Source organism: Anomalospiza imberbis, chromosome Z (assembly GCF_031753505.1).
Source record: "Anomalospiza imberbis isolate Cuckoo-Finch-1a 21T00152 chromosome Z, ASM3175350v1, whole genome shotgun sequence".
In the NCBI taxonomy this organism is placed as follows: Eukaryota; Metazoa; Chordata; class Aves; order Passeriformes; family Viduidae; genus Anomalospiza; species Anomalospiza imberbis.
Window position 1 is genome coordinate 32,252,238 of NC_089721.1, and position 24,248 is coordinate 32,276,485.

The window sequence follows — 24,248 nt, forward strand, 5'->3', positions numbered from 1 at the left end:
CCTACTTTCTCTGACAAGCTCTGTCTAAGAGAATGACGGGCAGCCTGCCACTAGCACTCTTTAGTGGAGTTACTGAAGGTTAACTGTTTAGCAGCTCAGCCCTGACAGTATTTCCCTTTGAAGAATGAGTGCCAGAGAGGACTTTGTTGACTAGGGATGCCACTTCTTTTTCTCAGTTGTTGTATATTTTAGCCTTAAGGAGCAGGAGTTGCCTTTTCTTTTGTTTGTGTGGGGGTTTTTTTGTTTGTTTGTTTGTTTTTTTTTTTTCCTTCCATAATGCCTTTCTTGCCAATTTTCCGAGAAATGCCATTAGATTTGTTTGTCTTAGAAGTTTCTAAGGTTTATTTCATTTTTAGTGAAATCTTACATTCTACTCGTTGCCCAGCATTGCTAAGTTCCTACACTGCAGAAATTCCTGGAGGAAAGAAAGACAAAATAAAAGTCAACCCTTTGAAAGGCCCAGAACATTTAGTAATTATTGTGACAGACAAACTTAGATGTATCACCTTCAATAAAATTTTGATGAGTTCTCCATGGGAAAAAAAAAAAAAGTGGGATATTCAGCATAGAGGGAAAATTATATTTGTAAATAGTTTTGAATTTATGATTGTCATAAACAGAAGACTGACTGTTGACTATCAGAAGTGTAATGAATAAGTCTTAAATTTAAACAAGAAAGGTTTTATTAACAAGAGGTCTGTTTATCAGGTGAGCTGGTGGAAATACAGTTGCAGTACTGCCCCACAAAAAAGAAAATAGGTCTGTAGAATAGATATTTTTTCAGTGGCTATTTTGGGTAGTATTTTGTTTGATAGTGATATTTTTTCAAGACACATTTATCTTAAAGTCAATAATAATATAGAACAAGCCACTGACATTTATAGATAAATTTCTAAATTTAAAAAAAAGAAGTGTCCTGTCTTACTATTATGATCCAGAGGAGTTAATCCAAATACTTCTGAAGTGGGTGGAAATTTTTATGACATTTCCATCTCTGACAATTGTGAGAAACATAAAAGCTTATTATTTTGTATCTTTGTATTTCATCTGTTACATGTGTAGACACAGTGTCAAATCTGTATATGTTATGTACACTGGCATACTTTTGCATTTCTTATGATACAAGTCAGCTGGTCCTTCAGGTTGGCTGTATTTGAAAATTATTTTCCTACCTCTTAAGAAAATGGCCGGCAGAGAAACTAAAAAATAAAATTACATTCTGAGGATACCTTTGGAAGGTTTCCATTTCAATATTTTGGAAAACTCCATTTATGTTTCACTTTCCTATCCTCTGCTATGAAAATAATACTTGGACTCCACTGATTGATAAGACATAGCCCTCATCAGTCCAGCCAGTGAGCGGCAGTTTGGAAACTACTTTAGACTACTTAATATGAATGTATTTTGGTGCTTCTTTCAAAAGTATTTCTCCTCTTATTTTCTAAAACTTGAAGTAACCTTATTCTTAAGCCTCTTTCGTTTAGGTCATAATTAATTCAGATGTTTCCCTGACAGACAATGGCTGATCAGTGGACTGACCAGTCATTGTAAATAACTTCTAGCATGAACACATATTCACTTTGAAGGGTTCAGGCATGGCAAAAAAAATTTAGTGACAGCATTTTTAATTAAAGGAAAAATGCAAAACTGTTTAAATGCCGTAAATATAGTAGCTAGTTTTTTTAGTGTCATTCACTATGAATGAAAAAGCACATTGTTCATACAGAGGTAAGATATGCATGTGCACTAAAGCTTTTAATTTACTTCAATCTTAATCATATTACAGGTTGTCAAGATACTTTTGATGAATATTAATAGCCAGATTTGAAAAGAGGACTTCTTACTTAGATAAACTTTTCTGTGTGGTGTATCTTTATGGGGAATGGAAGTATTCTAGAAACTCATGAAGATTTATCATCATGTAATTGATATGGTCCTATAACATATTCCTCTGTAGTTCAAAAAGAAAAATTAATTCTGTATTGCAGCATAAGTGCTGATTTATGCAATGTATTTTAGTTATAAATTTCTGATTCTCAAGACACAATTGTAGTCAATTAAAGAAAGTTGCCTACAAGCTAATTTCTTTGCCAGTGTAATTCTGAGGAATTATCACTTGAATTCTCTCAGAACAATTTTTTTGTGATTATGATGGAGGTACCTGTATATCATGGCAGAAACATGCTGTTTATGTCTGCATTACTCAAAATCTGGTCTTAGACAAATTAGAGTAGATCATTGCAGGAAGGTTTCTTCAGCCATTTAGATTATTGTATCCTTTTCTCTCTTTTCTTTGAGATTATTAAGCCAGAAAAATACAGTGTTTCAGTGATCTACTGCTAAATGAGTGTTCATGGGGGGAGGGGAAAGAAAAGGCAGAAGAAAAGGAAGAAAATATAATGTGGAAATTATATTTAATTTTGCTTATAAAAAAAAATCAAAAATATATGTTCATACCCATGATAATGTTTAAACTTGCTACCACTGATTGTAGCTCTGCGCTCTACATTTTGCGGTGAGGGAAGAGTTTGTTGGACTAGTCTGAGGAGAAAACACCTGCATTAGTTAATTTTATTAAAAATTCCCTAATTTCAGATATTTGCAGATATTAGAGGTATTCCTCAGTGATTTGCAAAGCCTCAGTGCATTTCTGAACATGATGGTTCCTAGACTTTTCAATTGCCTCATTTAAGCACTTCAGCAGGAAAGAGTATTTCAGATATAATTTAAACATTTTCTAAAAATGCTTAAATTTCTTTTTTTCTCCATTTTTTATTGAACAATGAATTGTATAAAATAAATTCCCATGGAGAAAAATTATGTTGTAAGGTCTTTGACTGATACAGAATAATTGCTTTGTTGACTGTATATCCATGCATGATAAGATATGCATAAGAAGAAATCTGGTACAGAAATATAAATAATACTTATCTTTAAGCCAGCATCTGTCATCTGCTTCAGCAGACAGTGTTTTCTTTCATTCCTGCATAAAAAAGAGCTGAGAGATTTATGGAGCAGCTTTGTTTGTGCTCTGTGATGCTTAATCAATTTTTATTAAATTCTAAATTAAAACTTGGCTTTATTCATAGTCTTTTTTTTTCCTACATGCAGACATATCTGATGTATAGAACAGGAGAAAGGCTCATGACAGCCACAGAATTTATGTGAAGGTGGGAGGACTTCAGTCCTGAACTCCTGAACACTTGGTTTTCAGAGGGGTCACTCTCAGTCACTTTTTAGAAGCTACACTGGTATTTCTGTGACATTCATGAATATGACAGAACAACCTTTAAGTGATTAATATCTGGACTCCCTGGTTAGTATAATTATTATTGATCTTTGCAAGAAATCTGTAAAGGAATTTTTTTATTAATTTGCAGATGGTATGAATGGTTCTGTTAATCAAACTACACTTAAAGTTGGCTTTCATCTTTTCATCAGTTTAAAACATTAGTTAATTCACATTATGCACTAAGATATGTAAATAAGTAGTGTTATCTCCATTTTACAAATGAAGAAATTAAGGTAGAAGTTCAAAGTCAGTTAGTCAGAGTCACATCTCTTGAAAGAGGCAGAATATAGGCTACAGGAGGGTTCCAGTCCTTGTCTCAAATCATATCTCTAATTACTTTAATGAAGAACAGGCACTTATATATACAAATTTTATTTTCAACGTTTAGATACATGAAATAAATGATTCCTCTGAGACAAAAAAAAAGTCTTAAAATTTGGTAGTTTGCTAGTTTGTTCCAATGCTTTCTCATTCTTGCTGGTGCTAAATTGGGGTTGCTTAGCTTCACTGTAAAGTTCTTGCTGTGCCATTCATGTAAAATTGACGACCTCTTTATGATCTGTTATTTTCTCCCTATGAAGGTACTTACACATGCCAATTAAAACACCTTTTTTCTTCTTTTTGAAGAAGTCTAGGATTTAGTCTGTAAATTCCAAGTAAGGTTTATGTCTCAATCCTTCTAAAATAAGAAGAAAAAATGGTGCTTCTTCCATTTTCCTCTTTTTTTATAGAGCAACATCATGTTTTGTCTTGGATTGTGGCTGGGAACTTGCATTGCAGTTTCATGATTGAAGCCTTTCAGTAGCAGGTTTTGGGAATACAGCCCTCCATTCTTGTTTATTCTGTCTGAAAACTCATAGGAAAGAAGTGAAAAGGAACCATCTACTCAGTATACTCAAAGGGTTTTTAATAGATAATAAAAATATTTGCCAGTTTGTTGTCTTCAAGAAAGTTTGAAAAATAAAAACATAAAAAGAAATATTTTTATTTACCTTAACATCTCTGCTTTCAGATAGATTAGCTTGTGTCTTCTACACAGTCTCTGGCATGCACCAGTCTGTCTTTGAGATTGTTTCTTGTCCTCACTCTTCTGAGTAGTGACACACTAATGACAAAGCATGCTGAAAAGCAAATCTCTCAATCCTCAAAGCTGCTTTAAAAGACAGTTTATGCATGTTTGTTTTAAGAAACACAGCAGAAATACTGTGAATACAATGTGGCTGAATGTATTAATTTCCTTTGCTGGATTTTTTTAGAGAATCTGAGAAAATAATTTTGGTAATAACTTTTAGAAAAGCGGAATACAGTCTTCAGAGTTTTTGTAGCTCAGCTCCTAATCAAAGAGATGTCAGTTCTTTTTTCAGTGTCCTTTTGCTTTTTTATCCACTCAAAACACTGCTTGTTATCTATTCTGAACACATTGGTTCTGTGTCCAGTGCAGCAGCAGCAGCAACATGGAAAAAAAGTGTGGAGCTGAGAAACTGGAAGAACTTAGAAGAAAGAAAGACAAATAAAGAGAAGTGTCACTAAAAATTTAAAATGAAAACTGGATGTGGACATGATGTAGAAGAAGGCTTTCATGATACAGTGCAACTGTCTTTGTAGCTGCCCAGCTTTATGCCGTATTGCTGTTTGCCAATGTTCCTTTTTTTTTTTTTTTTATGAACATAACACAGATCTAGTAAGTCTGTGTCTATTTCACGTGGAGTAAATTTAGACTAGATGAACTGAGTTTTTGGAGCCACTGCCAAATGAGGTAGTGGTGATGGCTAGAGACATTTGGAGTTTGGGAATACTTCTGCCTGGAACACAGCACATACTGCATCATGCCTTTGACCGTGATGCTTTAGACATGCTGGCAAGTGTTTCTAACAAGATAGTGCTGTTACTGTGTTTTAATTTTCCTGTTGCATAGAGTACATTTCCTTTTTTATTTTATAAACTGTGCTCTCCATTAGTTTTTGTACCTCTGTAAACAGTTCTGACTATCTGATATGTTGGCAAAGTATAAGGGAATTTAATACAGATTACTCATTGTTATATGATGTTATGCACTCCATACAGTTTTGGTAATATGGTCAGCTTGAACTCCTAAAATATGCTAAAGACATTAATAGAATTTTATTGTTAGATGTCAGCAAAAAAAAAAAAAAAAAAAAAAAAAAACAAAAAAAAAACCCAAAACCAAACAACAGCAAAGCAAAACAAAGAGGCATTATTTATATCTTTTAAATGAACAAAATTACAATTTTCAGTATGAGAGACAGAGGATCTGTAATGATGTACCTTAACAACAGTTAGATCAAGATTTTCTAAAAAAACAAGAGTATAGTCTTCTGCTTTGTGTAGGGAGAACTGGAGTACTTTTTTCATAAAATTCAAAACCTCTAAAATTTAGTGAATGTTATGGAAATCTCAAAAAGTATACTATTTCAATCTACAAACTATCCATATGTTTATAGGTTGAAATTTTATCTCTTCAACAGAAGAACAACTACATTATGTTTACATTTGGAAATGGTCATATAAAACACCATTGAGTCTATGCTATAACTTCTCAAGTTAGAAAATATACAGTAACATCATTCAGTAATGTTAAAAAGGATATAATGCATTTTAGCTGAACTATTATTTTAATCTTTTAGTCTTCTCCTTTTTTTGCTTTTTTAATGCTGTTCTCTAACAGACTGTGTAACTGGCGTCTCCATTTGAATAGTAAAGCTCCCCCTAACTGAATGAGGTCGCTGTCCTGTATCCTATCCATGTAATCATTATGTGGTAGTAATGATTGTGCAGGATCTTGCACTCACCATATGTACCTTTGAGAAGATAAGATTATATTAGTTGTGAATGTTTGTAACTGCAGAGGTTTATTATACTCAACCGGAGGTATTTCTGAGATACTGAGCTTTGGAAATACTGAGTATTTTAAATTTCACTGTTAAGTATTTGTCACTGTTCACCTTAGAGGCAGCTGCATATCTGTGGTGGGTAACGTGATTTCTAGTGGTATAAAACAATAGCAAAGTTTTCAATACCTTTTTTTTTTTGGTAGGAATTTTTAAAGTGCTGTGGTGTTTGCCCATAGCCTACCATATCAGCATGCAGTACCACAGCTCTTGTAATGTTAATCTGGTCATCCACATCATAAGCAGTTGTGTTGGCTAGTAAGAATAGCATGTTCAGCGCTGTGTGATGTGGTTTTGGCAACACTTCCATTGTTCCTTCATGCTTGTACTTTCAGTAAAAGGTATCTGTTAACCTTGAAAAAAATATGCTAACCAGTAAGTGAAAATTTACTTCTTGTGGCTTGGCTACCTTAGTTACTATTGTGAATAACTTTCCTATATTTCTGTTTGCAAGAGTGGTTTTCCACTTGGGTTACTGAGTCACTTCTCAGCCTGTAGAATTTCTGTCTTTCTCCCCAGCAACATGGCTTTGACAGGTCAGTTCAGTGCTGAGTTGTGAGTAAATGTTATTGCAGAGCTGTAGATTAGGAATTGAAAAGTTAAGGACCAGGAGCTCTCTCTTGAGCAAAGTGTTTATCTGAACACCCTTGCTGTTTCTGTTTATCTGCTTCTTTTCTGGGTGGGTTTTTTTTTTTTTTTTTTTTTTTTTTTTTTTTTTTTTTTTTTTTTTTTTTCCTTCTTCTGGTAAAAGAGTGAAGAATAGGTACTGAGTTCCAAAGCACTGACTCATGGGACCACAATGAAGCATTAGGATACAGCCACTTCCTACCTTTGTTTGAAATCAACCGAATGGCCCTGGCGGATGCGGCCCTCAGCTGCAGGGCTTGGTGGAAGGAAATGCTTTTCATCTTCATGGAGTATGGAAAGTTGCTCAGTGATTACTTTGTGCATTGCATGTGGCAAGCATGTAAAAGACTTTGCTGTGTGTTGCTATATACCGCATAGCCACCTGTGGCTCTGAGGTTATTCGACTTCAGGAAAAATATTTGCCAAGTAGTTAGAAAAGTGTGGCAAGGGAGATGAGATAATGAATTCTAAGAGCACTGTTGATTTGCACTCTTTCTGAGGCTGTTTTACAGGTGTGAGTAAAACAACTAACTCTTCTTTGAATCTCAGAAATATGGTAACAACAAAATGAAACTAAGCACAAAAAAAGTATTTTCTTGCCTGAAGTGATGCTAGGGATTCATGGTTGCTCTGCAAATAGGCTGTATGACTTTATACTCCTATTTTTCTGCTCTGAGCACTTAACTCCACTTAAAGGGGTGTGTCATAATCTCTGAAAAGGCTGCGCATTTGCATGTAGTAAGAGTAAATGCCTTAAAACCCCCCACTTTCAGGGTAGATAACTCAATGAAGGACTAAAAAGAGCAATGGAAGTACTAAAAGAAAAACAATGACAACTGGAAGGTTAGGTGGTTGCTGTGTATTTATTTTTAAACTTGAAATTCATTGAGACTCTCTCCAATATTTTTTTTCTGGGATCTTTTATAAATTACTCTTGTGACCTTTCATTTAACAACCGTAGGCATAATTTTTCAATTTTTTTTCCCTTTGGTTTTGTTTTTAAACTGTGTTTAATTTGTTAGTTTAGTGATTTCAATTGCATCTCAGGCAATTTTTTTATTGGTGACCTATCATTCTTTTTTTAACTAGTGCCTTATTGGCATATGCAGTTGGTGTTAGTAAACATATTTAAAGAAAAAGCAAAAAAGTATAATCTTGGTAATTCTCCAAAGAAGGGTTAGGAAGCAGCGTACAGACAAATGCTCCTGCTTGGAACAAAATAGAAAAGGGTCCCTGGTTCATGCATTTTTCTGTATGCGTTTCTAGTTTTTGTTAAGCCAAAATTAAACACAGTAAAGTTCAGTGTTTGGTAACCACCATGTGTTTACTTTCTCTTCCAAAACTGAAGCTGCCAACCAATACATTTTATACCCAGTGCTATGAATCTGTCCAAATAAACATGGGAAGTAGTAAAACAATGGCACTATATGAAAATACGTCCTCATTCACTACACAAAGTCCAAAAGTTTTTGTGAGGTTTAGCAGGAACAGAGAAATGTGGATTATATGGGCTCTCCAGCACAAGAAAAAATGATAACATAACATGAATTAAGTTCTCAAGAAAAACATCATGTAATTTACAGAGATGAACATTGATTATTTTATGTCATTCTCCTTCTTTAATCCCTCTGGGCTTGTGCCTTTTGTGTTTCTTGTGGTTTTATATTAATGAGGAAGGTAAGTATCTTTCAGAGAGCAAATGATCAATTCTGACTACTGTCGCAATCATTAAAGGTTACCAACATGTCCTTCAAAATGAATTTTAAAAGGACTTCTGTGACAGATCACAGTGGCAACAGTAGAAACATTACAAAGTCAGAACCACAGAATCATCATGGAATATCCTGAGCTGTCAGGGACCCACAGAAATCTTTGAGTTTTTTCTGTACACAGGATCACCCCAGAGTCACACCATGTGCCTGAGAGTGCTGTCCAAACACTTCTTGAATTCTCTCAGCCTGTGACCTCTTCACCAGGGAGCCTTTTCCAGGGCCCAATCACTCTTTGGATGAGAAGATTTTTCTAATATCCAGCCTAAACCTCTCTTCACACAGCTTCACGCTTTTTCCTTCAATCCTATCACCATTCACAAGAGAGAAAAGCTCAGTGCCTGCCCCTCTTCTTCCCCTCAGAAGGAAGCTATCTACTGCAATGAGGTCTCCCCTCAATTTCCCATTCACCAGGCTGAAAAACCAAGTGATGTCACATGGCTTCCCCTCCAGACCCTTCACTGTCTTTGTGGCCATTCTTTGGATGCTGTCTAGTAGTTTAATTTCTTTCTTGTATTGTGGCACCCAAAACTGCTTCCAGCACTCAGGGCGAGTCTGCCCCAGCTCAGAGCAGAGCAGGACAATCCCCTCCCTTGCCCAACTGGTGATGCTGTGCCTGATGCACCCCAGTACAGGGGGCCCTTCTGGCTGCCAGGGCACTGCTGGCTCATGTTCAACTTTCCATTGACAAGGACAGAATCACAGAATCTCAGAATCAGTTATGTTGGAAAAGACCTTTGATATCACTGAGTCCAACCTATGACTCAACACCACTGCATCAGCTAAGCAATGGCACTAAGTGTGCCATTGAATCCACTCTTTTCTTCAACACTGTAGGGAACAGTGATTCCACCACCTCCCTGGGAAACCCATTCCAATGTCCAGTCACTCTTTCTGTGAAGATTTCTTTTCTAACATCCAGCCTAAACCCCCCCGGTACAGCTTTAGACTCTGTCCTCTTCTCCAATTGCTGGTTGCCTGCAAGAAGACATTGCAGGCAACACCTGGCTACAGCCTTCTTTCAGGCAGTCACAGAGAGTGATAAGGTCACCCCTGGGCCTCCTTCTCTCTAGGCTAAAATACCCCAGCTCCATCAAGAAGTGCTCCTCATAGCACTTGTGCTCCAGACCCTTCTCTACCCTTGTTGCCTTCTCCAGACATGCTCCAACATCTCAACATCCTTTCTAAACTGAGGGCACCAGCTCTGGACACAGCACTTGAAGTGTGTCCTCACCAGTGCTGAATACAGGGAGACAATCCCTGCCCTGGTCCTGCTGGCCACACTATTGCTGGTACAGTCCAGGATGCCATTGGCTTTCTTGGCCACCTGGGCACAGCTGGCTCATGTTCAGCTGCTGTCACTATCCCCAGGGCCCTTCCCACTGTGCTGCTTTCTAGCCTCTCTTTTTCCAGTCTATATACACAACCATAGTTGCCCCATCCCAGGTGCAGAATCCAACACTTACCTTCTTTAGGCTTCATAGGGTTGGTGGTTATACAGCTGTCTAATTTGCCAAGGTCTCTCTGCAGGACTATTCTACCATCAAGGGAGTCAATAGTTCGTTCAATTTAGTGTCATTGACAAATTAACTTAGCATACCTTTGAGTCCTTAGGTAATGTTTTTTGCTTGTATGACCAGCTAATGTTGGGTGAAACAGTCTTCTATGTGTGGCAGAAAAGAAGCTGTACCATACAGCTGTCCATCTTTTCCCACCAGCCAAATTCAACTGATTCACAACATATTTGGTCTGTGGCAAAATTTATGATGATGTCCGCAGATAGTTCTCAAATGAATCAAAAGTAGCTTTTAGCCATCAGTTTTGTTTGTCGCTGTGCTGGAGAATGGGAGATGACCTTGTTTCAAAGCCTCATGCTGTGTTACACATATTGGGTGGAAAATAAAGAACTACGCAAAATGCATAGAAGAAGACCATGATACAAAGTTTAACAAACCTAACTCCTCAAGAACATGCTGAAACATTTTAGATCTCAGCCAAAGGAAGAGACTTTCAGGAGTTCATCCCAGTGCATGTAAAAGCTAATGGGGACCTATACTATGAAGGCCCTCTGTTCTTGAGATGCAGTCCTGAAATGGCATTCTGCCCTGGGGATACTCCTTGGTTTTCCTTGGCAGCAAGTCAAACAACTTCCTCTTTCCACCAGCAAACCACCTACATGTTCTCTGTAGATCTGATTTTTGAACCCCATCCAATCTGTGATACATTTAAGAGTTCATGCTTAAATCTTATGACTTTCCATGCAAGGTGACAAACTAGAACTCTCATGTTGCATTACATAATTCCCATACTTCATCTGTGGATTTTCTTTTGAAGTGCAGCTCCAATTACTAACTCTATTGATATTTCCTTTGTTCGAAAATTTTTTTTGGTGGTGTTTATGAACTTGAATGCTAAGAAAAAAAGTTTCTGTTGCAGTTGGGAGCACATCCTTTACTGTGAGGCGCAACTGTCATGTTAGTCTGCAGCCATTCAACCTGAAATGAAAACAGCAAGATATATGAACTCCTTACAGTACTCTGTGACTGGGACACTGGCTTTAAAGTTGAGCAATTATCCCTGGGATGCCTAGGAGTCAGGCAATTCACTGTTAATGACGAAGGGCAGCAGAAATGCTTGCTCAAGCCAAGCTTAGGGCCTCTCTTCCTTTGTCTAGCTGATATATTCCTCAGACAGTGGATTCTGGAGCACTGAGATTGAATAATAACAAGACTTGCTGAATATTGTTTTGATTGCTTGGATAATTTAGAAAATAAGGTAAATGTAATACTGTCATCTGGAAAGCACTAACCTTTGTCACATAGTCAAGGATCTTTCATTGCTTGTAAAAATAATTATGTTATAACAAAAGGTTAGGACTTTTTTGTTGCTATTTGTTTTTCCCACATCAAGGCACACTTACAGTAGTGGAAAAATTAGGAATGTGATATTTGCACCTCTACTGAAGAAGCTGTTTGGATAGAAAATATCTGCAAGGGCATAAGGGCAGCAAAAGCATGAAGACAGTGCACCTGTGATTCCTCTTGAATGTTTAATAAGGATTTTAAAATATTTTTATTCATACTTTAAATCATAGTTTTCTATTACATGAAGTAAAGCGGGAGCCAAAAAAATGTGAACAAAATCTTGATGGCACTTGATAAAAACAATGATCAAGGCTCTTCCTTAGCCACCTTACTTCCTCTGTATTTGAAAAATCTCTAGAAATTATGGTTGGGATCAAAATTTAATCACACTGGGCACTTTGCAAATCCAATTCAGACATAATATCTGTCCTAAAGAGTTTATGGACTATTTCAGGGCTTGACGCCAGGAGAGGGTGTAGCAAGTAGTGAGAACAAGGAAGAGGTCGTAGTTCTAGGAACTTGTGACTATCCTGTCTTGATGGATAAACAAGAGTGTCAGTGTCAGCATCATTCAGTGAGGTTAAGAAGCAAACAAAAACACTGGTGCATTTGGTAATCATGGCTAGTCATCTGTCTTGTGACAGGCTTGGCGAATTTATGAGACAGAGCTACTGTCAGCTCTATTCCTCAGATTTTATTATAGTCACTTTTGGGTGGGAAATTTTGGGCCTCAGCTTACTAACTCCTTGTTTATGGTCTGGTTTTTGATATATCTACTCCTACAGAGGAGCAGTGCTGACATACATATTTAGAACTTTTATTTCCAAAGAAGAATATTTTCATAAAACATAATGATTGGGGGTTTTCTTCTTCTCTTGCATTTCTGACAAGATGAGAAATATTTTTCCCATGTGAACATATCAGTCAGTGGGAGTCAACTAATATGCAAGCATACAATGTATCTGAAACAGATAAACTGATTTTCAGGGTACAGGATGCTGCATTCTTTAATTGTTTTCACTAACTCCCCTTTTCTTTAGCTCATGTGGGGAAGGAGGCAGACTGCTGACAGATCATGAGCCAGCTCAGGAAAGCATTCTCTCTACAGGGCATCCTGAGATATGCTCTCAGAGCTTATAGAAACTGAACACCTGCTTTATTGCCCTGGGCAGACAGGAGTGGCTTGTTATAAGAGGACCCCTTAAAGAGAGGTCATAAATTCTGTGTGAAAGTGCATAAGATGCTACAACAGAACTGTGCTATGACCACAGGAATGTTACCGTATCAGACAGGATTCTGTGGTCCAGGTCCATGTACTTAGCTCTTGGTGCAGCGCTTCATGTTTGATAGGAGCTGGTGGAATGTGCAAGGAACACATTAATTGACAGTTAGAGAATAACCTGCTCATAGGGGAAATTGCTTTCTCAGCTCAGGCAATTAGTGGTTTTCTTTTGCCTTTTAGCAGGAGTTTGCATACTTTTTCTTTAGTGAGCAAGCAGTTCAGCTAGATGAATAGGAGCTTTAACATGGCTGTGGGAAACTTTGTAACCCTGGTGTGTTCCTACTTTCGGAGCTGCTCCGTGCTGCTTGCAAGCACAGTATAAGTGGAAAAGGGCAAGCTGAGAAAGCTCAAAGAAGAAAGAGAAAATGCATTTTAATGAGACATATACAGTAAAATCTGTATTATTTACCCTTTTTTTTTTGGACTACCTTTTAACCATTTACACCAAAATGTGCTGCTTATCATTGATGTAGGGATTTTAGTCTAGTCTCTGATGTAGACATTCTAGTCCTTGGGATTGTGATACTAATCAGTAAATAAGACCAACACCTTCCATACCTAACCCTCTTCTCATCAGATGTCTCACTGAAATATGCATCTCAAACACATCTACTTCCAGAAACTTAGTATAGTTTATCAAAGGGGATGTTATGTCACTCCTTTGGGAAAACATAAACAGGGCTAAATATTTCATGAATATGAAAATGTTCCTGAAATTTAGAGTAAATATTCATATTTACTAAAAATATACACATTTTTTTAGACTCCAGATTGTTTACACTCCATTTCTTGATGTGCCTTGTACTTTTACTATTTGAATGCTTGAAATCTCTGTTGACAATCATCAACTGGCCTTTGAATTCCACTGCTGCAGTCTAGTTACTAGACCTAAATTTTCAGATTGATTTTAATTTTCATTAAAATTTATAGCTACGTCACTATTATTGCAAGATCATGTAGAAAATACATTTTCTCTTTGTCCACATAATTAAAGAGGTAATATTTGTTGAGTGGTTCTGAGGGACAGTGGCAAATGCAGAGTTAAAAAATTTACCAGTTTATGTTGAACTGAACAGTCAGTGTTGATGGAACCTTAATCTCTACACAGATGGTTTACCACAGTCCCATTGTAGTTCAGAAGTACCTTTTGCATGAGAAAATGCAGTCAAGCAGAAACCATACAAACACTATTGACTTGCCCACTACTTGCTGCTGCTCCTTTTCTCTCTCTTCCTCCTCCTTTTTTTTTTTTTAACAGAATGCAATGTTAGTTTAACTTTCATCCCATAATGCCTTTTGGCCTTTTTACCTAGGATTTCTGTTTTGCTTCTAAATTAAATTAATATGATGGATATGATGAACTCAAAGGACTTCAGTATGAACTGATTATGAACTCATTTTCAAATTTGACTTTTTTACTATCAGAGGACACTTCTTTTGCTTCCCATAACTTCTCAAATCATGGCATTTCAAATTCCAGAAGTCCTGTAATACTATAATTTGTGAACAAGAGAGAGGAGAAAATAGAGATATTTTAGTTCCTGCTTTTGTTAACCCATTTTTTTTAATATGTAGAAAAAGAAAAGGGTCTCATTACTCAAAGCTGAAGATCTGCCAGCTTTTAAAGTATTCTTTTTCATATGAAGAAGATTAAGTTTGCAATTTATGCAAGTTCCCTAGTATGCAGCTTTGTCTCTTGTCATACATCACATAATTACTGCATTTCACCACCAGCAATCATTCTTAAGTTAAAACCAGCTATAAAACTCTCATTAGTAAAAAAAATAAGACAATGAAAGTAGGATGTACACCTTCAGAAAGAAAACCTACTGTTAAGGGTGCTAATCTCTTCATAGCACAATAGATAAAGAAAAATAATATTCACTTAGGGCTTTTCTTTCACATGCAATCAAAATAGTTTGTGATAACATATCTGCTGCCAAAGGCTTCATGAACACAGAGTGTTTTGCAGATGGGGTTGATCTTCCTTCTACACTGCATTCAAATAAGGTAGTTTTTTTTAATCACAGCAGTTGACCAGATTTTGATGCTTGTATTATGGAGAGTGGAGAGCTTCTCCATACAGAGGGTGGATTACAGGAGGCTGCACACCATCTATTTACAGCCTGAGCCAGGATAAAGTATGTTTTCTGGACAAGGAAAAGCCCCTGGTCAGACCACATTTTCTCTAAGAAATTTTGCCCTGAACTGCAACTAGAGCATGGAGGCTGATAATGACACTGAGAATGGTTCTTGGCAAGTGTGACATCATTTTGTGCCAGGCAGAGACTTGGTGTGCCTTCTAGGTTATTGTCTCCTGTGTAAAACCACATTCTCTTCCAATCCAGTTCCATCAAGCCAAAAGATGAAGAACTAGGAAACTAGATGTTTTTTCTTGTTGTCAAAGCTTTCCAGAGTTAGGAAGAAAGCCTCAAAAAATTCAGTATTCCCTGTTCAAGTGGGAGTTTAATTCAAAATTAAAATACAGCTAAGATATCCTCCATGTCATGTCAACATTTTAAATGGCATTTTCCTGTAGAAGGCCTACTGTGAGATCACTGGCACCTGTGTTTGGTACCATCATGTAGTTGGCTGCTATAACCATTGATGAATTTCTACTTTTAAAAGGGACAACAGAGAAGAAGACACAAAAGGGATGGAGGAAGGGTGGGAGGTTGGGAAGGAGGAAGGAAGAGGTTGCAGATCCAATACACTGAAGAATGATAAAAGGACTGAATTGTGTTCAAAAGTAGTGCACCATCATATATCGTAAAGTGTATAATATCCATATTCTGCTTATGGGATCACCACACAAGATAAATCTCCAGAAGTATTTTATCTTGCATTTGGAATTAACTCAAAATTTGTATTTAGTGTATGCAAAGTGAAAGAAAGTCATCTAAGTGTCTTGGTATCCTGGCATGGTAGAGTCACCAGGAAAAGAAAATTAGAATAGAAATATATTCAGGTGAGATTTTCAAAATTGACTATTAATTTCAAAAGTAAAGCTAGAGGAATGCAGCCAGGTCAGTAGAGAATGCTTTTCAGAGCCCTGCTCTTGTACCAGAAGATGGGTAGGAAAAGTACACATGAAAATTCAGGAAATAGTTTTCTAAGTATGACAAACCAATGCTGTGCAGGTGCTTTGCAGCATTTTCCTACATGAACTTACAATGGAAGCAAATAACCAAACAATTTTCAAGTAATTTTTGGAGACTTTTTAGCCCCAGAGATACCTTGTTACATATAAAACCTCTGCAATTCAAAATCAAAATTAGAGGACAAATAACATCCTCTTGTTGAAGTAGCATACTGAAAGTTAGCCATGACAAATTCCTCCCCTGCCTCCCCTGAAAACAGCTGAAAAATCTATTGAACAAGATTTTTTTTCCCACCTAGTATTAAATAGGATTGAACTACAGCCAAAAAAAAAATTTAAGAAACCTGAAATTCTATAATATTAATTATAGTAATGATGAAAGATTCTAAATAAATTAGTTCTTCCAGAAGCCATCCATGAGAAACTACAGTGGGAGCCAAACCACAGGCACTTTTTTGCCTCTTTGAAACATTTAGATGGAATGGTTTCCAAAACAGGCATGTGCTTGAGGGGAAAATAAGAAAAGTAATTTTGTTAACCAAAATAAGTGGAATTCAAAATTACTTTTGGAGCTTTCCCATTCCTATTGAGAGAAAACAATAGGAGGGGAAATGTTCCTAAACTAAAATTCAGTTCATATGTAAAATACACTTGCCATTGCAGGGTCCTTTTGCAGTTGCAGAGTAGGAATATTAACTGAAGCTCCCTAATTTTACTCTTCCAAGTAGTGTGACTTGCTAATTCCACTAGAACTCTTAGTGAATAAGAATGGACATGAAGTTGGCTCTTTCAGATGTGTGTAGTTTATATCCTAGAGTTACAAAGTACTTTACAGAGAGAAATATCAAATAAAACCAACTGCATTGCACTAATGATGTTTCTTCAGGCTCTTGGAGCTTAATTACTGTAACCAGTAGCAAGTGCAAATATCATTTCAGTGTAATAGGTTACCTCAGGTCCAATTAGCCTACAACTTGCGCAGAAATCACATATTTAAATTGCTTGGTCTTCAGTTAAGAGGCTCACTGATTTTCCAGGAGGTTTAAATCCCCAACTGTTACATAAGCCAGCATCAACTTGCCTGCTAAATGTGGGCACTTATATTTGGGATTCATCAAAATCTGGGAAGGAGTTATTTCTTACACCATATTTATGAATAATGATAAGATGCTGCCAGCTGGTATGTGTAAAGTTGTCTAGACCAATCTAAGAGCAGTATGTTTTTGCATCTTTTCTTATGGCAGCTTTGAGGGCCAAGGAGGCAGACTGGATAATTTTCCAGTGACTGCTAAATGACCTTAAACTCTACTAGAAATAATGCCTGCAAACACTACAGCTTTGGTGGCTGTGACAGAAACACTAAAAAACAAAACTAAATTGTTTTTAGCATCAGCACTTATGCTTTAGGACTAATGTTGTCTTTGAGAAAATGGAAGTTTTCTACCTAGGTCTAATATTTCATAATTTTTCAATGGGGAAATTTTGAATTATCATCACAATTACATACTGTTGATCACTCTTTGAAATATAACCATGAGTTAGGATTCGGAGGTGTGACCTAGTGAGGTAGGCAGTTGTATCTACAATGCATTCTGCAGTGTTGCGTAGTGAAAGACTGCATGAAGGAATTTATTACATTTGTTTTTCTTTTAAAAATGACATTTATTGACATCTTTTCACATGCATTTATTTTCTATCTTGTGTACATGTTGAATTCTAGATAGCTGTACAGTTGTGTGATATAATTCGGGTTTTTCCCCCTTGTACTTTTTTTCACTAAAAGGGAGAAGTCCCACAACCAACCAGCATTCAAACTGCCTTTAGTTAGGGTGAGCACCCTAATCAAAAATTCTGGATTCTCAAAGGGACAACATGTGGCAATTTAGAAAAGACGGGAAAAATGTGAGGTGAGGGAGATATGGAATGAAGAAGACTTTTATGAAAGAGAAAATCTTTTGTAAGAGAAAGAAAGAAGACAAAGGCAGAAGAACTGTAAAGGAAAGATAGTTTTATAGCAAGACACCTAATTTTTTCCACGAGGCATAAATTTTTTGACATAGACATCAACTCCATCTGTAGATGGGAAGACATCAGCTGATACCATGAATACCACAAACTGAATTCTCAAATTATTCCTAATAAATATTACCTATAGCTCTACTGGGAATATCCTTGTATTTATGCATAAGAAATATTCAATTTATGCTGAAAAAATAATTTGTAGCTTAGCATTTTAGGCAGAAATGTTTGATAATGATTATAAATATCACTCATGAATCTGTAAATAACATACAGCCAGCTCCCCTGGCTTGAACAGTCATATATACTATTATTTTTAAAAAGATCACTGCATGTGGGTAAAAGCACTAAAAGTAGCATGTAAATAGTTCATGCTAATATTTTGTCACTTTGAGGACTTAGCTCTGTCTCTTTTATTTTTTTTATTTTACTGTATATTCATGTCTAACAAATGCACATTTAAAGAAAATTGAGTTTAGCCATGTGTAGTAAAAAGATGCAATTCTACTGATCTATTAAAAAAATAGAGGAAAAGATATAATTCTACAGATCTTTCAAAATAGTTTGAAAACATCTGTTAAAGTTTCCATCTCTTGCCCCACTGTGCCACTATATTGTAGAAAAGTGAGTGAGTTTATTTATTATTTTGTTTTACACCTGGATACAATGAGTTGCTGTAGGGAAGATCATGAGGCATTTAGACAAACTGTGACTCAGACATTCCTGAAGTGTGGTGAAATGGAAAAGTTAATGGAGTGCTGTAATATCTGGATATAAGTTATGCAAAGACAGTTAAGAGAATAAGGTTGAGGGATTAGAATTATGTAGTATGTTTTCCATTTCATTAATGAGATGTTGCCACTCCGGCTGTAGTGGTATCTGTAGAGAAATGAATCCCCTATCAATATGTATGTTTAGAGCTCTAAAACTAAAAGCACAGCTTACTCAGCAACGAGAAATTGCATTTCTCTTTGGAAAAGAAGGGACCTATCTGTGACACTGCATAAAGACCCTCGTTACTGTTTTGCAGTGAACACTTGCCCATGTCTTTGGAAAATTCACTCATCCATGTTTAGGGGAAGGATGCTAAGATTCCACATTTCTTGTTGAACAATAAGTAGGTGTTAGGATAATTCTATCACTGAATAGACGGAGGGAGCAGATTCTCTTCTGTGCTGCTTGCCGTTTGCTGTGTATCCCTGCCATGCCTTCTCAGTCTTGCTTAACCTCTGTTTTTTCAATGGGAACCTCAGTCTCATGACATTTTTCCCTTGTGGAGACTCCAGCTTTCTTGTCTGACCACTAGAGTGGATGGGTCTCATTGCATGTTCTTGTGCTAATCAAAAAAATGTCATTTACATTTTTTAAGTTCTCTTCTCCCAGCAACAAGAAAGAGAACACTAAATAGGTCCAAAATGAGAGAGGAATGGCAGGAAAATAGTTTCCACCAGTTTCTGCCCTCTTTTTCCTTCACCACCAACTAGAGCTGATAAGAGGCACAAAAGAATAGGAGAGTCAGAGAAAAGTTTGAGTAATTCAGCTGGTCAGAGAAGGATTGGTTTTCACATACATATTTCAGTTTATTGTGGTTTTTGCACTTGAGACGGTGCAAAGTTGTGTTTGCAGGGCTGGTAGTCTAGGAAAAGTACGATCCTACCCCATTTTGCTTCTCTGATGGGCTGTAGTCTAACAGTCTATGGCAGTCATGTAACTGCTCTGCAGTCTGTAACTGCTCTGTAAATGCTCTACCTTGTGATTTTAGAGAGCATCCTTAGATAAGCTATTCTTCTGGAAAGCCTCTTCCATTGTTGGGAATTGGTACATGAGGCTGTCAGCCAGCATTGAAGACTCTGGTTCCCCTCCTGACTGACATCAGATATGTTTTGGGCATGCAGTGTTACCATCTACATACCAAGAATGGCTAACAAAAGTGGCAGAGACTAAGATTCAATTTTAGCAAAGCTTTAATTACTGTGGCTTGTGCCCAGGATGCACCTCAAGAAGTCTCATCATTAAAAGACATATATTTAACTAGCGAGAATTGTTGTCAAGTCTGAGAATTTGAGAATTTATTTCCATGGAGTTCATCTGAGAGTGGTGAAACAGGAGCTGACATCATCTTTCTAAAACACAAACAGCATTCTAGAAACAAAATATGCATTTTTACTTTATTAGGGAAACAAGTCTATACTATTTAATTCAGGATATTTTCTTGCTACTATTTTTCATAGACTGGTTGTTGTTGTTGACGTTAAGACAAGAGCACTTGATCTACTAATCATTTTCTTTTGCAACTCTTCCAGCACTCCAGACTTCTGACTGCAATCACTAAATATATAGTAACAATTTTTTAAAAAGCCATGTAAAATTATAAAAAAAAATTGAGATAGATCTCCTCCTTTATTTTCAGCACAGATCAAGTGCCTTTACTCTTTTCTGCTTAACACTAAAAAAGAAATATAGGTAAATAAAAATCAAATAGCAAAAAGCCCATCCAGACTGATCTACATCTTTAGAGTGGTGCGAATGGTCACTTGGAACTATGTCATGCTGGGAGACATGACTGTTCATACGTGTCCTTTATATCATTGCAAAGGAGAGAGCAGTCAGGATGGACAAACTCTGTGCTCCATTTCGGAAAACAAATTGTTTATTTAGAGTATGAAAAAATACCCAGGGTAATTATTTTTTTGAGGTCTCAATCCTCTCTTACAGCTTTCGCTGCCTGCACATTGTGGGACTGGGTATTATAATGGAATATAGCATTTTTTGGGAAGATAAACATGTCCTGTGGTATCACATGGGCTTTTCCAGAAGCTAACTGGGGGAAATTTTCAAAAACACCTTTCACAGACAATCTTCTGCTCCCCCTCAAGGTGGATGCTGGTAGGAAACAATATAGCAATTTAATGTTTTTTTCCTAAGAGCCCAAACAATAGAAGCACTTCAACCTAGACATGTGTATCATGCTCAGCTAAAATTCTGATTCAGTTTCTCTAATATATGGTGCATTTTTTTCAGTGGTAAGGTTGAGAGATATGTTATTACAATTTGCACATTGTTTTCTGTATGAAAGTTAATTTTTCGGAAGGCTCAGGTGGAATATCTTACTTCCTGCTTAAATTATTCCACTGGGCTCCAATATGACTACTCAGATGTGTATTCAACAATACAGATTAATTAGTTAGGTTTATAAACTGTGACATCTGTGAATAGTGTGTGGCTTAAAAAGCATATCTCAGAGATGGCTGACATTCAGTTGTGTGTGAAATGCAATTTGTGGGCCAAACTCTCCATTTGTCTACATAAATTTGCTTTAATTCAAAGGATGTCTGTAGAACTATTCCTGGTTTACCTTGGAATCACTGAGAGATGCCATTCAGTTCATAGAAAAAGTACATTAACAAATATTAAGTTTTAAAAATTTCTGGAGTCACAGACTTTATTAGCCATTTTAACATCACTGTGTCTTCTCTTATTTTCTATCCCCAGACAGTGGAAAATCTTTAGATAACCAGGTTGCTGGATGTACTTTGAGTCTAAAATGTGTGAATATATTTCATACCATTAAAACAGATTAGGTATATTTCCAAGTGACCAAATGAGCTTTTGAAAACTATCTTATATATTGAAGTAGAAGCGTTAGGCTGTCTTTGATGCAGATATATGTCATTGCTGGTTATGGATGAAATGCTTGGTAAACAGTGGCAGCTAAATCAAAAATACTTTGACATAGTTGTGTCAAAGTTATTTTGAAAGCTCTTGTAAACTTTTGTAGTGAGGTCTGTTGGGTTTCCCCCTTGGCCTCAAAAACTCATCTATTTCACTACTTGGCGTCCTCTGAAGATATTGCTAATTTTCACATATTTTGTGGTTTTGTAGTGTGGCAAAGTCCCACTAGGTGCTAAACAAAGAATTTCTGTTTTTGTGATTTAAGCCACATTTGCACTGGGCTGTCAGAGGTAAAGGATTAATACATCATTCCAACTCATTAGTTGGTTGTCCCTCCCAAACCCTTCAGGGATGTTTGCACACTAGAAATTTCATGTAACCTTCAAGGTTTTAATTTGAAATGATCAAAATACCCAAAACTATTATTACAACATCAATGAACAGTCTGTGGCATTTTAGTTGTTTTGCTAAGGAGTGCACAGTCTTTTGTCCCACAAGTTGTTTTCCGTTTACTGTTCCTTACAAAAAGCTCTTCAATATACTGTTTTTTCAGAATATATTTTTAATCAAAAAGTGCATGTTGATGTTTTACAATAAGGCAAGAGGAAAATCTGGCCACACCTTAAGGAAAATGCTCTAATCCTACAGTTTACTTGTTCCCTTGCTTGGAAAATCTTGTAGACTCTCAAAATATTCAACACTTTTCAAATTTGCCTTTTGCTGTAAAAAGGATGCTAAATCCCTTTTCCAAAACCAAATGCTTGTAATGTTATGAAAAGGGAGAACAGATGGTAGCATAAAGCTTAAGGGGAAAGTATAGCACTTTAATTCAAATTATTTGACAGAGCTAAAGACAGCCACTTAGATACCAATTGCTTAAGTTATTTATGCTCCTTTGTGTAAAAGAAGAAAACAAGGAAATTAAAATGTTTTGTACATTCAGAGAGAAAAGGGTAAGATAAGGCAAAATGGTAGTTTATTTGATTATGCTGTTTGCTAAAAGTAATGCCCAAAATGTGATGGATCTTACTAAGCAGTAGTGTAAACACAAAGCAGCTTGACAGAATCATTAGAATAATTGAAAACTAATTGTTTAATAAGTTACTGTATAATTTTGATTTCACAGTGGGCAGGTTTACCCTGTTACAATGTGATAGCCTACTAGTAAAATATGCAGAGCTTCATAACTTGGAACCTTTCGGTATTTTCCTTCCGCTTTTAACTAAATTAGTTTTGCAGTTCCTCAGGATTTAGATTGTGATTCAGTGCATTAACTTATCCACATGCTGCTTTGATTGAGCAGCAAAGCATCCATTACCAATGCCATATCCAAAGTGACGTTTCCATACAGACTGCCTGCTGTTTCATTCATAACCACAAGGCAGCCCAAAATGACTTGACTTTTTTTTACAACTTGCAAGGAGTTAATGGACTGTGCTGGCCCCCTACCAAAACCTTTAAGAAACTTTATTAATGTGTTATGAGGCCAGGACACCATACTGCAGGATTTTATTGGTTGCTCATTTTAATGAATAAAAATATGTATGCACAATTAAAAACAGGTTTTCAAGCAATTGTCTTCTAGTAAATGTTAAGTCTTTGACAATGATATTCCTAATGTTTGCTACTGATAGTTTTGTATATTTCTTCTCATAATGCAGAACTTTGCCCTGCAAGGATACTAAATTTGTATTGTGAATGCTTCTTTCCATGCTAGCACCACCTTTTGCCCTGAGAGTATCTCATTCTCATGCAGGAAAAGAAGCATTGAAAGCTTCTGGTTGGACTTTACCGTAAAAAACTGTGATGGCTACATGGCTCTAGAGACATAGTCAATCTGTGCATACTATATTAAGAGCTAACATAATGTAAATATCTTCAAAATTAATGCCAGAAGTCAGTTACTGGTAGGCTGGTTGTCTGATGTGATTTAAGTGCTATTCTGCAAACATTTCATTTCAACAGGCCATGGTTCCTCTGACATATCTTTAAAATTTAGAGTTCACTCAAACAGTGATGTAGGTAAGACTAATTCAGATTATAATGCCTGGGAACAAGGATAGAGATGGTTCATTGCATAAAGATAGGGTAACGCTTTTTTAAAAGAAGGCTGATTCATTACTTTTCCTTCCATCATTAAAAAATAAAAGTGATCACTTAGAGTCCTTATCACTAAAAAGTATTCCCATTTCCAGTCCCTGCATGCTATTTTCTAAAACCTATGAATACTATCAGAGAAAAAAATTATCATAGATTTAATGAAGATAACAATAGGAAATACAGAATAAATATGGAAGTGAATGTAGTAGGGGATGGAATGAAGAATTAGTAGCAAAGCAGAAACTTTAAACAAAAATGCCTCAGTCTGTTTAAATAGTTTGTTATATTAGCACATGTTGACAGCTGTTGAATTCTCATAAAAGTTTCCATTCTGTTGTGAGGCCTCTCCTTTGGACTTGAAAATTTCAAAGCTTGGTCCCTTAGAAAGCAGTCATGCTTTGCATGTAATTTAAGCAAAGAAGATGACAATGGTTTGCATGTATAATGAGACTTATAAATGATAGTCCTTGGTATCAAAACAGAATGATCTTGTGACTTTTGTCACAAGATATTTACACTATTTTCCTGTGAAAAATATGTGGAGGTAGAAAAACTATACACTCAGGACTCTTACTGGAAAGTGCTGCAGTGATTATTTTAGGTTTTGGGTGATG

General features: G+C 36.4%; 1 protein-coding gene across 13 annotated transcripts in view; it reads left to right on the top strand.

Moving 5' to 3' along the window:
- The window catches only part of NFIB (nuclear factor I B), a 175,407-nt gene that overhangs the window by 53,489 nt on the left and 97,670 nt on the right, over positions 1 to 24,248 (top strand). The gene's annotated exons all lie outside the window — the stretch shown is intronic.